Source organism: Bos grunniens, chromosome 11 (assembly GCF_055505025.1).
Source record: "Bos grunniens cultivar Pamir isolate PY7600 chromosome 11, Bosgru_T2T1.0, whole genome shotgun sequence".
Taxonomy (NCBI): domain Eukaryota; kingdom Metazoa; phylum Chordata; class Mammalia; order Artiodactyla; family Bovidae; genus Bos; species Bos grunniens.
Genome location: NC_141175.1, coordinates 12,523,622 through 12,540,639, shown reverse-complemented (window position 1 = coordinate 12,540,639; position 17,018 = coordinate 12,523,622). Strand labels below are relative to the sequence as shown.

At 49.0% G+C, this 17,018-nt stretch overlaps 1 long non-coding RNA gene across 1 annotated transcript; it reads right to left on the bottom strand.

Moving 5' to 3' along the window:
• Positions 1 to 389: 389 nt before the first annotated feature.
• On the bottom strand, positions 390 to 6,464 carry LOC147362557 (uncharacterized). Its single transcript, XR_015135741.1, has 3 exons — positions 6,328 to 6,464; positions 3,305 to 3,485; positions 390 to 2,888 (listed from the first exon to the last, which is right to left on the bottom strand). It is a non-coding gene; the product is annotated as an uncharacterized LOC147362557 (long non-coding RNA).
• Between the last annotated feature and the right edge of the window lie 10,554 nt (positions 6,465 to 17,018).

Here is a 17,018-nt window from a genome sequence, read left to right as displayed (position 1 = left end):
CTGCTTCTACCAACAGGTTGCACTTGGAACCAATGCTGGCAGAAAACTGAGGGGAGAGATGTGAAAGAGAGAGGATGAGAAGGGGCAAGAAAGTTCAGTTGTGGGGAGAAGAGTTTGGAATCAGACAGTGGCGAAGCTACTGGCATTGTGACTTTAGGCAGCCACCTTATCTCTTTGAGCTTCAGTTTCCTCATATTTAAAAAGGAGATAATAATTCCTAAGCTTTCAGTTTATTTTTGACTGGAATAGAGATCATATATATATATAGTGCTTCACACAGAAAAAAGTACTCAATAAATGTTACTATTATATAACATTATAAATAAATACTGTATTAGTCAGCCGTGCTGAGTAACAAACAACCCCCACCCCCTCCAATCTCAAAGGCTTACAACAACAAATCTTTATCTCTCAAAAGAAGGACTGCAGGTTAGCCCTGCCCCTTGTGTCTTCTTGTTCTGCAACCCAGGCAGAAGGATCAGCCCCTCCCTGGGATATGTCATTCTCATGGCAGAGGGCAAAGAGCAAGAGAGCAAGCTGAACTATGCACCTGTGTTCAAGGCTTGTGCTACACATTTGGGTGTCACGTCACTTACTTTCCAACGGTCAGAGAAATTCACTCATTTGAGCGTGGCCCTTGTGCTGAGAACACTACCCACTTACCAGGAGGCAGGGCAAGGGCGGGGTTTATAATCTTCCTACAGGAAAGGAATGAATAATTGTCAACAATAAAATAATATGCCACAATCCTATCACTAGTGATTATAGCAGTGTTTCTCAAGTTTGCCTTGCAATAAAATCTCCTTGGGATCAAAATAGAGAGACCTGAGTCCCAATTCAGAGCTACTAAATCAAATTCTCTGGAGGAAGGTCCTAGGAATATGTATTTTAATGTATCTCAGATCATCTTTATCATGAAGAACATTTGAGAAACATAGATTTATGGAATAATGGATAAAAACTTTGATTCAGAGAGATCTGAGATTGCAAATTGTCTCCACCATGTATTAGCTGCGTCATCATGGGAAAGATTCTTAACCTCTGAACCTCTTCATTTGTGATAACATGTGCAAACCATACAGCACAGTGTGGTACAGGGCAATCCTTCAGTAAACATTAGCATTTCCTATTTAAAAAATAACAATAATAATGATGATAATCAATACATTGCAATAAATAGTAACTCCAAGAACAATAGTATTAAAAATGATAATGCTAATAATAAATATAATAATATAAATATAATAATAATGTACAGGTAAGAATTCAACAGGAAGAGCTATCTACAACCATTGGCTTTTGCTCTGAACTTTTTGGTAACAGTCCTTGACCCCAGCTACACATTCGAATCACCTGTGAACTTTAAAACATCCCAGTGCCTTGACCTTATCCCTGGAGATTATGATTTTATTAGTCCCAGGGGTGCTCCACGCTGGTCAAGCTCCCCAGGTGTTGCTACTATGCAGCCAAATATGAAAACCACTGCCCTAGGGTCTTGCTACTCAACGTGTGGTCCAAGGACCAGCAGCATCAGCATCCTCTGGGAGCTTGTTAGAAATGTGGAATCTCAGGTACCACTTTGAACCTGAAGAATCAGAATTCAAAGTTTGACAAGACTCCTAGGTGATTTTGCACTTGCAAAATTTGAGAAGCGCTGTCTCCAAGGACCTCCTTCCCCACCCCCTGCCCCACCTCTGGCCCAGTGGTTGCATCCTTCATCCTCTCGGTAACATTCAAGGCTGATGTTCCATCTTTTTAATTTTTAATTTAATTAATTTATTCGTTTTTGGCCGTGCTGGATCTTCACTGCTGAGCAGGCTTTTCTCTAGTTGCAGTGAGTGGGGACCACTCTTCATTGCAGGGCACGGGCGTCTTCTTCTGGTGGCTTCGCTTCTTGTGCAGCCGGGTTCTAGGGGCACAGTCTTCAGTAGACGCACTGTGTGGGCTTTAGAGCGCTGGCTCAGTAGCTGTGGTGCATGGGCTTAGTTGCTTCATGCCGCATGGGATCTTCCTGAATCAGGGATCGAACCCATATCTTCTGCATCGGCAGGCAGACTCTCCACCACTCTGAGCCACCAGGGAAGTCTGATATTCCGTCTCTAAAACCCCTCTCCCCCATCATCTTCTATCACACCACACACCTCTGGTTTTCCACATTTTTGGCTTCTCATCTTTTCCCTCACAAACACGTCTCTGTCTGCCTTGCTCTTCCTCTCACTGTCTCTGTCTCATTCTCTCTCCTCTGTCACTTTCCTTGTCTCACTGTCCCTCCTTCTGTATGACTGTCTTTCTCTCTCATCTTTCTTGCCTCTCCCATAAGCACATTTCAGTCTCTCTATCCAGTCTTTTTTCTGCTACTTTATGAATAGGCAGCCAAATATGGCCCCCTGACCCAGTTTTATGACTCGTTTCAAACAAGCAGCCAAAAAGGCAGCCCAGCATTTCTGAATCTCAATACCAAAGTCACAAGAGAGGAGCTGATTGGCTCCACTTGAGTCAGCATCCAGCCCTGGTCCAGCCAGCTGTGATGAGGGGAGCAGAGAGATGGGGATACTAACAGGGTCTGTGGAACTCTGCTCTGGGAGAGGGGCTGGTCTCCAAGGAGGGAGGTGGGGGGCTGGAGGAGCACAAAGGATGCTCACCACACCTGCCTGCCCAGGTGGATCCTCTTGGTGATCAGTTTTGACTTGAATCAAGCTTGACTTACCCATCCCTTTGGCCACTGTTATCTGAACTTCCGGTGGGTACCCATTGTCTTCATTCCAGCACAGGCTTCTTCTAGTCTTGGAGCCTCAGCTTCCTCATCTATGAAATGGTGACAACAGCCCCTCCCAGGAAGGCAGTTGCAAGATCCTACATGCCATCATGTGGGCAGAGTGCCCAGGGCCCTGTTGGTCAAGGTACCATGACACATTCAAGTTCCCTAAAGTCCCAGAAGTTCCCCTGGTCTTCACCTGCCCACCCCCTCCTCCTTCTTCCTCTCCTGCCATCACCATGCTCCCCCACTTCCAGTGTGGTCCCCGGATGCCTTGTGGTCACAGTCGGTGAGACACACCACCCTCCTCACCACATTATGTATCACTAATTTGGAACACAGACCAGGGTGTCCTCACTTAGCTATTGAAACCACAAGCTCCGATCATCTTTTCAGTCAACTGAGCCTCATGGCTAGCCTGGCTGGGCTCCTTGCAGACCAGCCATTGCCACCCAGCCCTCCTACCTGAAATCAGGTGGGGGCTACCAGATGGTGAATAAGGGAGGCAGGAAACCCCAGTGTCTATAGGACATCAAACATTCCAGGTACCTCTGAGGGCCCGTTGCTTTATGTTTCTTGTTGTTGGTATTATTTTCTCATCCATTGAGCAAATGTTCCCCATCATCATTTGGGTAGGGGGCTGGTCACTGGAGACTCGGAGATGCAGTCGAACAGGTGCTGAGCTTGGGAACCTCAGCCCATGATCTAAGGCTGGCCAGGTCTCACCAGCCTATGGATGCAAAAAAAAAAAAAAATCACCTGCAGATACGTACCCAGTCCCCCAGCCCAGCTCCTTGCCCCAGAACTCCAGTCTACCTCAAACCCCCCACCTGCCACCCCCATGAGATAGTTCTGGTTGTCCCCAGTGGAGTCTTGCATGAGCCCACGAACCCGACTGGGTTGTGTTGCTCTCTGTTTCCTCTGCCTCTCTCACTGGGCCGTGGTCCTCTCTGGCCCTGTGGGCACTTAGGCTGGCCCTTGAGACATTCAGTCTGTAGCACCAGGCTCTGCTCCACCCAGACCCTGCCTTGGCCTCGGCCCAGCCTCAGCCCTCTTGAAGATTTCCATGCCCGAGGTCCAGGCAGTTCCTGGGTCTGTGACAAATCGCTTTATGCTTAGTCAGGAGGCCCCTACAGCAGAGGGGCCCCACAGTGATGCAGCTTCATTAGAAACTGCTTTTTCAGTTTAAACCGCACAACAGCTCTCTCCCTTGGGTGTGGCACCAACCTCACTGGGATAGTAGCAGTAGGGGCGCTTCAAATCTGGAATGCTCCTTTTTGCTCAGACCCTGTTGCATACTCCAGAATCCATGTTTTCTAAAGATTAATTCTCCCTTCAAGGCCCTGCAGCCTCTCCCTGTGCCCTGGCTTCCTTTGGCCATCCTCAGCTGCAAGCAGCAGAAACCCCAACCCCACATGCCGTCTCACAGAGGAGGCAGAGGACCCGAGAAGCAGGGCTCCTCCCAGGTCCACAGCTCTGTGCTGGGTCGGGTGTGTTGCTCAGCAGGTATTCACTGGCCACCCCCTCCCCTGGGGGGTGGGTGTACATCCCAACCTGCCACGCTGGCCATGGCCGTGGGGCTTTCTTTGGCCTTTGGAATGTGAGCCAAGTCCCTAAAGTGCTTGTGTGAGTTAGACTGTCTTCAAGCCCCCATGATCTCCCAGGAGAGGAGCTCTCTTCCACTCACTGCAGCTCCTTCAGCCCTGGCCCCAGAATAAATACGTGTGGAACAGACCGGAACCCAACCCACAGCCTGCAGTGTGGTGCCCAGCCCTGTCTGGAGTAGCTGAACCACAGTGAACCTGCTGACCTGTGACCTCAAGCACTCTCAAGAAAGCCCGGTGTCACTTGCTGGGTTTTGGGGATGTTTGTCTTGTGGCATTATCCAGCAACAGCTCGGGCACTCTGGGTTGGGGGTCACTTCCTACAGGCCTGTCCCCACAGGTCTCAGATGGCTGCTGCAGGGCCAGCAGTTACGTTCTCAGACAGCCACGTGGAGAGGCAGGAGAAGGGAGCTTTTCTGCACGTGTCTCTTGGTTTTCATCGAAAGGGACACATTCCCCAGAAGCCTCCTCCCCCCTTGACGTCTCCTTCTGTCTAATGGGCAGACACACTCATGTCTAGTGCCTGTCACCTGTGTTCTGATCCATCACTGACAAGAAAAATGGGCTCACCGAGATTGGGTCACGTTAGGGAACATCTCCTCTTACCTTGTGGTGGGGCAAGGGACTCCATAAATCGTAGTGATGCCTGGCGGTCAACCAGACTGAGCGGGTTCCATTAGCCAGGAAGGAAGTGGGCCACGGCAAGTGAGTGGGAACCCACAGATGCGGCCACAGACTCTTGTGGCCCCAGGAAACCGACAATCAAGAGTACTATTTCTTAATGCATATGTCAAACACCTAATGCACAAATGCATGTGTTAAAACAGCACTCTGATCCTTATTTCTCTGTGTTTCCAGCAGGTCCTCTCTCCATTTGCTTAGGCAGAGGTGGACTGCCAGATTTTTTGCAGAACCATTAAATAAAACATTAGGCAGACCTCCAAAACATAAGACAGATAAGGACAGAACACTCTGGTTTGTAGACGATATGCGTGTGTGACAGTGGGGGCCAGGGAGAAGGATGAAGGGAGACCTGACCCACATTTTCTTGGCTTCCCTCTTCAGCCCCTCCCACCCAGGACCACTGAGGTATTGCCAGAGAACCTAGGATTCTGCCTAAGTCAGTTAGGAAATCGTTGTATAGCAAAAACAAAAGCCCCATTTATTGAGTAGTTACCATGTTCTAGGCAATTGTGCATACATTTGCACCTTTAATCTGACAATATCCTTTATGCAGGGTTCCATTCCCTCCCTCCAAAGGGAACTGGCCTCAGGACCGTGCCCCAAGCTGGCAGTGACGTGTTTGGGAAGAACATTCATTCTGGAAGCCAGTGGTGGCTTTCGGGAGGCCTGGGTTCGAGTTCCAGCTATGACTTTGACTTGCCGTGTGTCCTCGAGCAAGCCTCTTAACCTCTGTTGGTCTCTGTACCCTTATCTGCACCATGACACATTGGGTTCTCATGCTCTGATGCCCCAGGACCTACATTGAGGCCACCTCCGCTAGCCTGAATTGACATGTGCTAGGCGAGTCCTCCCTGCCGAGGAGGCAGAAGCAGCCTTGAAGGGCTTGGGCCCCTTAGAGAGGAAGTGGATCTGGAACCTCTGCACCTCCACCCGCCCGCACACGCTGCCACCATCTGACCTGATTAAAACCCAGCCGGTGGGGCCTGCCGGTGACTCAGTCCCTTGCTCTATCTGATTGTCAAAGTCGATTCCTAGAAGTTGAAAGTCACTTCTCCTCTGCCGCTACCAGCGCCACCACCTCCCCCACGAGGCGAGCTCTAATTCTGTCCCTTCACCACAGAGCCAGGACGCAGGCGGTGACAGTGTAAGGGGCTTTCAGGGGAAAGTCTGGGTTGGAAATCTAGAGGTCAGGCCATGCTGGAAGGGGTGAGAGAGGCCGAGAACCATCCTCGCTGGGGAGGAAATAGGATGTGTAAGCAGGAGGGGACACAAGACTGCACTCACCAGCCGTGTGCCCTCAGATGCAGTATGTCATTTCTCTGCCTCAGTTGCGTGTAAAATAAACAGGACGACTCTCCTTCCCAGTTTTACTTCTCAGAGATAACCAAGGCTAATAGCTCAGAATGTGTTCTTCTGGACTCTTCTCTTTGCAGACACAAAGCCAGGAGAGGGACAGAGGGAAAGATGGAAATAGAGATGAGAAGATTAGAGTGGCCTTGACCATTGTAACCACAACAATGGGATCACACTGGACAAGGAAGCGGCAAGGATATGCGCATGCTATGAAGACCTGCTTTGGGGAGCGTTTTCTGTCTCCCTCACCAACCTCCAAGAGAATCACAGGCACGACCAGAAGCAGGAACTTGGCCTTTCTTGTCACATCCCAGCACCTGGAGTGGCGCCAAGAGAGGTGGGAGGCAGAGGAGCCGCAGCAACGTTCAGGGGCTACCACCACGTCTCATCCCCCGCACCCACCTTCCATGGCTGCTGTTCACTTCCACCTTCCAAATCTCCTTCTCCAAGTCCTGAGAAGGACACACCACCCCTGAGTTACACAGTGAAATTCTGGGAAACATAGTTTCGTTAAGTTGACACAAAGCAAAACCACCCCCCTCCAGATGCTCAAGATCCCTTGGGGTGACACTGTGACAGAGAGCAGGAGAGTGAGGTCATCTGGGGTACATCAGTGAAAGTGTCTGTTGGCCCTCTGCCCAGGTGAGTGTGAACTGCTCTGACTCTTCTGAGGAGGATGGAAAAGATCATTCTACAGATCGATAGTCACACTAGGTGCCAGCATCTATGGCGTTCTGATGCAGTATTGGTGATGGGGGCTACCACGTACTTGAGTCTATGGTGGTTCCCCATCATCTCTGATCTACTGGGTTCTTACAGGGGCTCCACTGCTGAACCGAATGGGGATATAACAGAAGCCACCACTCCTGTATCCTTCCCGTCTTTGAGGGTAGTACTAATCTCTGCCATTTCTCCCAGCATGTGGCCTACCTCTGGTTTACTATTTTGTCTAGAAAAGGGAGGTGCAATTTAGAGCCCTCCTCTCCTGTTATAAAGTCTTTTATATCATAGGGCAGGGAACCAATGAGAATTCTGCCAGCTATTAAGTATATCCATCCCAGTGACACACGCAGGGACTGGAGAGATGACCGTGGGTGAGTCTATGGCCCAACAGACCCACTGCGAGATGGACAAAAGCCAGCGCTCATCTGTGGCCTCCGTCCACTCAACAATGGCACGCGGGTGGTTCTGTGGTCTTATATGACGCATCCATTCTCATATGTTCACCCTCTGAACCTTTTGATCCCTTCTCTGCACTCAGCCAAGGCAGTTTTGTTATCTCCAGCTCCCTGCAGACCAACTATGCCTCATGTCTACATGTCCCAGCAGTGTTAGGAGTGTCTCAGGGCTCCTGAGTCATTGCAGAGTTGTTCAGTCACTCAGTCATGTCCTACTTTTTGCGACCCCACGAACTGTAGCACGCCAGGCTTCCCTGTCCTTCACTATCTCCCGGAGTTTGCTCAAACTCACGTTCATTGAGTTGGTGATGCCATCCAACCATCTCATCCTCTGTCATCCCCTTCTCCTCCTGCTCTCAATCTTCCCCAGCATCAGGGTCTTTTCCATGAATCGGCTCTTTGAATCAGGTAGCCAAAGTATTGGAGCTTCAGCATTAGTCCTTCCAATGAATATTCAGGGTTGATTTCCTTTAGGATTGGACATTGCACAGTGCTCCTTGTCAATCTAGCCCTCTATTCTCCCTGCCCTGATAGAAGACCTTTAAGACTTCCTCCCAGGGGTGTTCTGGCTCCTTCAGCTCTTTCAGTAGATAATTTGTTTCTTCCTATTAAAGAGGAAATGTGAACTCCCTCAGACCAGGTTGAGAACTGATTTTAGTTACTGGTCTGCATAACAAGGGGCTTCCCAGGTGGCTCAGTGGTAAAGAATCTGCCTGCAATACAGGAGACGTAGGCTCTATCTCTGGGTCAGGAAGATCCTCTGGAGAAGGAAATGGCAACCCACTCCAGTATTCTTGCCTGGGAAATCCTATAGACAGAGGAGCCTGCCAAGTTACAGTCACAGAGAGTCAGACATGACTTAGCAACTAAAGTTCAAATTTTCTGCAGAGCAGTAGGAGAAGTGGGGGATGCCATGGAGGAATCCACATCATTCAGAGAGGCAGGCACCCCAGGGCAGACCTTTGCATTGTCTGCCACCACCAGGAGACTCTAGCAAAGAAGAGAGACCATTTCTACTTTCCAGAGGTTCAGGGGACTTTGAGGCTCAGGTTTATCAAGCAAATCCATACAGATGTTCCCATCCCAGTTCTCAGGGCCCCAGCTTTCTCTGGCAGCTCTTCTATCAGCCTGGAAGATCCACAGGGGCTGTGAATTCAGCCCCTGTTCCTTCACTACTCTTTCAGTTAACTCTTGGGTCTGATTTTCAGTACAGTCTGCCCCCTCCAGCTTCAGGAATTAAGGGGTGATCAAAGCACTGCCCTGGCAACCTTCTGGCTTTCCAGCTGAACCCTACGATGATAGTGGGCTGACCTGAGCCTGTCATTTTCTTCCTTCAGGGCTGTCATGGCAGTTGACCTCAGCCAAACAAGTTTGTAATCCTTCAAGTTACCATTGTGCCCCATCTCTCAAGGGCTAGAGCTACTGGATAAACCAGTGCTTTCCCTTCCACCTGCACCTCTAATCCAGTAAGATGAGAGTCTCAGCAAAGATGAGGCTACAGCATCCCAGGTACTTGCTAATGGTGTCATCCCACTGCACTCAACACCAGCAGTGTGGTACTGGCTGCCGTCTGGCTAGTGACGGATTCCATTCCAGAAGCCCACCCTGAGAGTCTATTCCTACGACCATTTGCATTACCAACTGTCTTTGGTTGGGTGCCCCCAGAAGCAGATCCTGAGGCAAGGATGGAGTATAAGCAGCTAGTTTATTTTACAGTTCCTCCCATAGAAGGAAAGGCAATAACACATGTATTAAAAAGCAGGTTCCCGCTGCGAGCAGCTGAGGCTCAGGCTCCCTGGGACGCTGACAAAGCAGAACATGCCCTAGATGATCCTGCCCGAAGGGCAAGAAAGCTGGGGTATGTATCCTCCTGCTGCTGTGTACCCATGGCTGAGTGTTGCCCCTGGGGGTGTTAACAGCCCAGTGCTTCTGGCCTCTGATAACCAACTCTGCAACAAGGTGAGGAGGAAGCACCAGAGCGGATGAGCACAGGTGCCTGCATCTGACACCATCAGCAAGTGCAGAAGGGATACAGGTGGGGCACCCACAAAGGCTGCTGACACCTATCCGTTGAGAATCAATGTACACCACAGGCATTGAAATGATTCAGTTCAGTTCAGTTCAGTCTCTCAGTCATGTCCGACTCTTTGCGACCCCATGAACCGCAGCACGCCAGGCCTCCCTGTCCATCACCAACTGCCAGAGTCAGCATACAAAGAGCTGAATTACTGACAGCGTACTATACTTAAGCCCTGGGCACGGTGTTACTCATCTCAATAGCACTGCTAAATGACTGTTATTAGGATCCCCATTTTACAGATGAGGAACCGAGACACAGATATTGAGCCAGTGGCCCCAGATGGCAGAGCTGTAGATTACTGTACTTCAAGCTCCACCCAGGCTCTAACTGTGTCTGGTTTTCTTTAATAATGCATATGAATACATACTTAATATACTACATGAATGATAAATTAATTTCATATCTGTGTGCAGTAAATTCTCTGAGGGCAGGAATAAGATTTTTTGGCTTCAGTATTCAGAGTACCTAGCCCCTAGCTGGGAGAAGGCAATGGCACCCCACTCCAGTACTCTTGCCTGGAAAATCACATGGATGGAGGAGCCTGGTAGGCTGCAGTCCATGGGGTCGCGAAGAGTCAGACACGACTGAGCGACTTCACTTTCACTTTTCACTTGCATGCATTGGAGAAGGAAATGGCAACCCACTCCAGTGTTCTTGCCTGGAGAATCCCAGGGACGGGGGAGCCTGGTGGGCTGCCGTCTCTGGGGTCACACAGAGTCGGACATGACTGAAGTGACTTAGCAGCAGCAGCAGCAGCCCCTAGCTGGTATTCGACAGGAACTTATTGAGTAAATGAGTGAATGACTCAAGAAGAGATCAAGAACTAGCAGTTTCTTCCTCAGCTACTGATAACTGTGTGATTTTGGATAAGTCTCCTTCCTTGTGTGGCCTCAGTTTCCCACTCTATAAACACCCCACACTAACCCTTGCCTCCTAGCCATCCAGCCCCTTGCTCCAGAGCCATCCTTACAGAAGTTTCTGGATTCTCGTGGAGCCTAACACTCCATTAGCCTTCTCACTGCTCTCCTCCAATGACCCCATCCTGGCTTCATTTCTCATCTTGATCAGCCCCGCCATCATATCATCATATTCGCCTGGTGACACTGGACACTAATGTCATCTCACACCACTGAATATGGCTGGAGAAAATCACACAACAACATTACCAGGTTCCATTCTAAATTCATGACCACAGGCCTCAAATGGGCACTTCAAGTTGCCCCATGGAGCCCTCTGTTTCTCTTCTTTGGAGTGACTGCTTCTGGCTTTTCCCCTTTCTTCTCTCTGTCACACTTATCAGCCCCTGGTCACCCCTCTGGCTCTCAGTAGATGACCTCACCCCAGACATCAGTTCAAAGAGCAGGTGCCAGGAGCCATGACAGTCTCCTAATCATGCCCTAGGAGACTATCCCATGGTGCTCTAGGTGCCATCCCTCCCTCCTCCCATCTTCTCAAGAGAGTCTCCTTCTCCTCCCCTCCTCCCCCACCTCCCATCATCCTCTCTGTCACCCAACCCAAATGGCCTCCAGGGACGTGCTCCAGGGGGAGAGGCAGGAGGCGGGGAGCCTGCATCCACCGCTCTCTCTCCAGCCTCTGTGGCAATGTGCTTATCTGTCTGCCCTGGTCTGATCCAGCTTGAGCCACCGAAACTCCCTGTTTGATCACCCAAATGGAATCTCAGCTTCTCTTCCATTTGGGGCTCCGTTCAGGGACACACCCCTCGACTCTAGATCTGGGCCCAATTTCAGCCAGTTCAGAGAGGTTTGAGCTGGTTCAAGATGAATGCATTCAGCTAGGACCAATTCCAAAAGATTTAAATCAACTGCACCGGTTTATGTAGCTCAGAAAAATTCTGCTGATCCAGCAGGGCTAAAACAGGCCAACCCAGGGAGCTGTGGACAGGTAGGGTCATGGAGCCCCAGCCCACAGCATGTAGCTTGAGCCAGTCCAAACCTGTTTGCTGATCCCATCCAGTTTGCTCTGGTCATAGTGAGCTTTTTAAGAGGATTGGGGCCCCACACAATTTTGCTTGAAAAAAAAAAAAAAAGCATTTGGAAACCACCAGGGGAACGATTGCTTAAGATGCCTTCCAGCACTGTTCTTTTTTAAAAAATAATTTTTATTGGAGTATAGTTGATTTACAATGCTGTGTTAGATTCAGGTGTACAGCAAAGGGAATGAGTTATACACATACATGTATCCACTCTTTTTTAGCTCTGCTCTTAATGGCATCAAGTGCTAAGGAAAAGGCCAGTACTGACTTCTGCCTAGGCTGTTTTCTTTTTAAATCTTTTGTTTTTATTTCTTATTTTTAGAGCCTTTGATTTTTGGAGCAGTTTTAGGTTTAAAACAAAACGGAAAATACACAGAATTCTTATATAATCACCCACTGTCCCTATTATTGACATCTTGTATTTCTATGGTATGTTTATTACAACTGATGAACCAATATCAGTTCGTTATTATTAACAACTAAAGTCCATAGTTCACATTAGGGTTCACTCTGTGTGTTGTGCATTCTGTGGGCTCTGAAAACATGATATGACACGTAGCCACCATTATAGTACCACGTGGAATAATTTCACTGCCCTAAAAATCATCTGTATTTTATCTACTTATCCCTCCTCCCACCCACTGATCTGTTTACTGTCTCCATTTGTGTTCTTCAGTCACTAAGTCATGTCCAATTCTTTCCAACCCCACAGCACACCAGGCTTCTCTGTCCTTCACTATCTCCTAGAATTTGCTCAAACTCATGTCCATTGAGTTGGTGAGGCAATATAACCCTATCACCCACTGTCGCCCTCTTCGCCTGCTTTCAGTCTTTCCCAGCACGAGAGTCTTCCAGTGAGTCAGCTCTTCACATCAAGTGGCCAACATATTGGAGCTTCAGCTTTAGCACCAGTCCCTCTAATAGATACTCAGGGTTGATTTCCTTTAGGGTTGACTGGTTTGATCTCCTTGCAGCCCAAGGTTAAGAGTCTTCTTCAGTACCACAATTCGAAAGCATCAGTTCTTCAGCACTCAGCCTTCTTTATGGTCCAACTCTCGCATCTATACATGACTACTGGAAAAACCATCAGTTCAGTTCAGTTCAGTCGCTCAGTCATGTCCGACTCTTTGCGACCCCATGAATCGCAGCACTCCAGGCCTCCCTGTCCATCACCATCTCCCGGAGTTCACTCAAACTCACGCCCATCGAGTCGGTGATGCCATCCAGCCATCTCATCCTCTGTCATCCCCTTCTCCTCCTGCCCCCAATCCCTCCTAGCATCAGAGTCTTTTCCAATGAGTCAACTCTTTGCATCAGGTGGCCAAAGTACTGGAGTTTCAGCTTTAGCATCATTCCCTCCAAAGAAATCCCAGGGCTGATCTTAAGAATGGACTGGTAGGATCTCCTTGCAGCCCAAGGGACTCTCAAGAGTCTTCTCCAACACCACAGTTCAAAAGCATCTATTCTTCGGCGCTCAGCTTTCTAGCTTTGACTATACAGACTTTTGTCGGCAAAGTGATGTCTGCTTTTTAATATGCTGTTTAGGGTTGTCATAGCTTTCTTTCCAAGGAGAAAGCCTCTTTTAATTTCATGGCTACAGTTACTGTCTCCATAGTTTTGCCTTTTCCAGAAGGTTATAGAAGGTCATACAGTTGGAATAACACAGTATATAGCCTTTTCAGACTGGCTTCTTTCATTTAGCAATATACATTTAATGTTCCTCCATGTCTTGTCATGGCTTAATAACTCTTTTTTTTTTTGGTAGTAAAATATACATAACATAAAATTTTCCATTTTAACCACTTTCAAGTGTATAGTTCCATGACCTTTAGTACATTCATAATGATGTATAGCCATCACCAGAACTAACCCTCTCCAGAACTTTTTTCCTTTTCCCAAACTGAAATTCCACTTGCCATAAACAATAACTCCCCGTTCCTAGTTCATTTCAGTTTATTTATCCATTTACTTATTGAAAGACATCTTGATGGCTACCAAGTTTTGACAATGATGAATAAAGTGACAGTACACATTTGCATTGGGGATTTCCCAGGTGGCACAGTGGTATAGAATCTTCCTGCCAATTCAGGAGACGCAAGAGACACAGGTATGATCCCTGGGTCAGGAAGATCCCCTGGGATAGGAAATGGCAACCCGCTCCAGTATTCTTGCCTGGGAGAATTCCATGGACAGAGAAGCCTGGCAGGCTACAGTTCATGTGCCAAGAGCTGCACACGACTGAGCAACTGAGCACACACACACCCCATTTGTTGTTGGGGTTTAGTAGTTAAATCATGTCAACTCTTTTGTGATGCCATGGACTGTAGCCTGCCAGGCTCCTCCGTCCATGGGATTTCCCAGGCCAGAATACTGGAGTGGATTGCCATTTTCCTTCTCCAGGGGATCTTCCTGACCCAGGGATGGAACCCACGTCCCTTGCATCTCCTGTATTGGCAGGCAGGTTCTTTAGCACTGAGCCACTGGGGAAGCCCTATCCCCAGTTTACAGATGAGCAAACTGAGGCTCAATGAAGTGAAAAAAGAACCCTTGCCTGTGGTCATGACTCTATGAACTGGCAGAGCCAGGACACCAAGCCAAGCTTTCAGGTTTTGAGAAACACACAAGATGCAGGGGGAGGACAAAGAGATGATGTCCAGGTTTTCATCCCACTCTGATTTGCTCCTTTTTTCTTTTTGACGAAACAAATACATTTGTTTTCTGACCTAATCATTCTTGGAGGAGAGTCCTTCCCTTCCCAGTCACTCTGTCATGGGAATAGCTTGCTGACTCAAAGCCAACAACCCACATCCCCATCCACCTACACACTTCACTGCAAATCCCCCTTCCTCGCCCAGCTACAGCTCTGGACTCACTTAGAACCAAAAACATCTTCAAGTTGATGAATCCCTTTCTCTTACAGATCTCTTCTCCCCTTGGTGTCCTGTGACTATGGACTCCCTGGGAAGACCAAGAGGGGCAGGCCTGTAGGGAGATGTTGCAGGCATCAACTATTGTGGGTGGTTTTCCCTATGGTCAGTGGTGGACTCCTCAACAGAGCTGAAATTCATGGGGTCATGTCACTCTGGATTCAAAGGATTCTCAACCATCAAAAGGACTGTACCAATCCACACCCACAGCTCGGCCCCTGGGCCCGGTCGGTAACCCCCAAGTGGCCTTCCTTCTCTCCCCCACACCCTGCTTATTCACGCCATCCCCAAGCCCCCTTAAGTACCAATAATGGAAGTGCTTACTAGGCCTCACAACAATTCACCCTTATGTTTTATTTATAGCTGACAAAGCTCCAAGCAGGAAAAATACAATCACACTTTAAATAATGGAAGTTGTAGGTATTAGAGCTACACGGGCAGTTACTGGAGTTGCCTCCATGTCTCCCTGCAGACCTGACGGGGCGCGTGCCGACTGCATTTTTAATTTTTAAAACATATTTCTTTCCAAATTATTCCACGATACAGAGGAGCCACATTTATGGGGGTGATAAATTACTGTAATAAAGTGCCTCTTCCTCAAATATATAGGACACAGCCACGCTGAGCACAGCCCGGCATGGGTAGCCCCGGGAGAGTGGTGGGATGTCCCACTGCCTCGCTTCACACTTTAATTATTTGGCCGATGTGTCCTACATTTTTAATACAGTCACAACTTTTCTTTAAGCAAAGAATTCAAACTGCCCACTCATTTGTATTTGTGTGTGTCCTTGTGCAGAGGGGCACACCGATGCGGGTTCCTGGGTGTGTGCCCATGGGTAGTGAGGCATGCATGGGTGAAAATAAATGTGTGTGGGGCATACGTGTGCATCTGTCTGTGAATATGCACATGTGCTGATGCCTGTTTTCACACCTGCAAACGTGTGTGTGGCGGCAGCTGGGTGCCCTGGTGCACATACCGGTGTATAGACACAGCTCTGAGGGCATAAGGCATTTGTGTATTGGCACACTTATGTGGACATGTCTGTGTTGGCTAAACGCACATGTTTGTGTACTTTTCTTTGTGTATACACAGCACGCTGGTGTGGAAGTGTGGGTTCAGGTGTGTTATTCTTAGCTGCCCTGCCTTCTCCTCCCAGACCTTCTTGTGCATTTGAATCATTTCTTCTGCATCAAATCAGTTGCCCTCCTTCCTCAAACTGTAAAGCACAGACACCAAGCCATGGGCTCTGAGGTCAGACTGCCTGGATTGAAACGGTCCTTACTAACTGCGGCACTGTGGGCGAAACTCTCAGTACCTCACTTGCCCCGTCTGTAAAATGGAGCTTGGATTAAGAGTACCTACCTCCTAGGACCGCTGGGAAGATGAATGCATCTAATATGTGCCAAGCAGCTCATGTGCAGGGAGCGCAAGCAGTAACTGTCGTTCTTCCTGACGGCCATGGCACAGGCTGCTGGAACCATCCTTGGAAAGTTACCTCCAGAAGAAAGCCAAGGATGGAAACCAAGAGTTGATGAGGGAGTGGCTTAGCTCAGCCCTTGCTCCAGTTCTCCTGGTAGGAGTAGGGCCTCAGGAGTGTCCCTTGGGAGCCTGTGCCTATCTCCACAAGCTTGTGGGTCCCAAAGGACAAGGCTGTGCCCATTTCATCTCAAGAAGAGTCCAGTGGAGCAGGCCCCGTGAGCATGTGTTGTGTGGGCAAACGCATGAATGGATGAACTGGGTAAGGGATGGGTGTAGGCAGTTTATTTGGGAGGCAGTGATCTTGGGAAGTAGGAGTGTGCAAATGAACTGATGACTCGGCGGGAACTTAGGACTCAGTACCCAAGTGGCTGTATGAAATGTGCCTGGAGTTGTCCACCTGGTGACTGGCAAGCTGGGGCACTTTGTCTTCCATTCCTCCCTGGGTAAGGGCTCTCCTGGGGACACTTCCAGCCCTGGCACTTCTGGGTGCCCTGTGAAAAGCTATCCAGCTCCTGTGGTACCAGAGAAAGTTTCAGATGGGGAAGTGGAGATGTGGGAGCTGGGGTGGGAAGATGCCTTCTGCGGTTAGGATGGGCCCTGCTTGGCAGGGACTTCAGAAATGGATCAGAGGGATACAGGCAGTGCATGCAGAGCTTCTGATCTGGGTCAGCATTGCATGTACAGACTCACAGATGGATGTGAGGGTGGACAGACGTGAATGCCCATGTGAAGGTTGGCAAGCTTTCTCTGAACAAGGAGGAGAGAAGCTGGTTGGTGGGGTGACCTTGAGGCCCACATCCTCCCCTCCAGGACAGATGAAGGCTCCCAAATTGTCAAAGCTAGAAACTCAGGAGGGGAGGCAGCCAAGAGGCTGGTGTCAGAGACTGCCTCTGGCAGATGTTCCTGGTCCACTCTTGACTGTCACACAGCAGGCCTGCCCCTCACAGACACTTCTCCTGCAGGA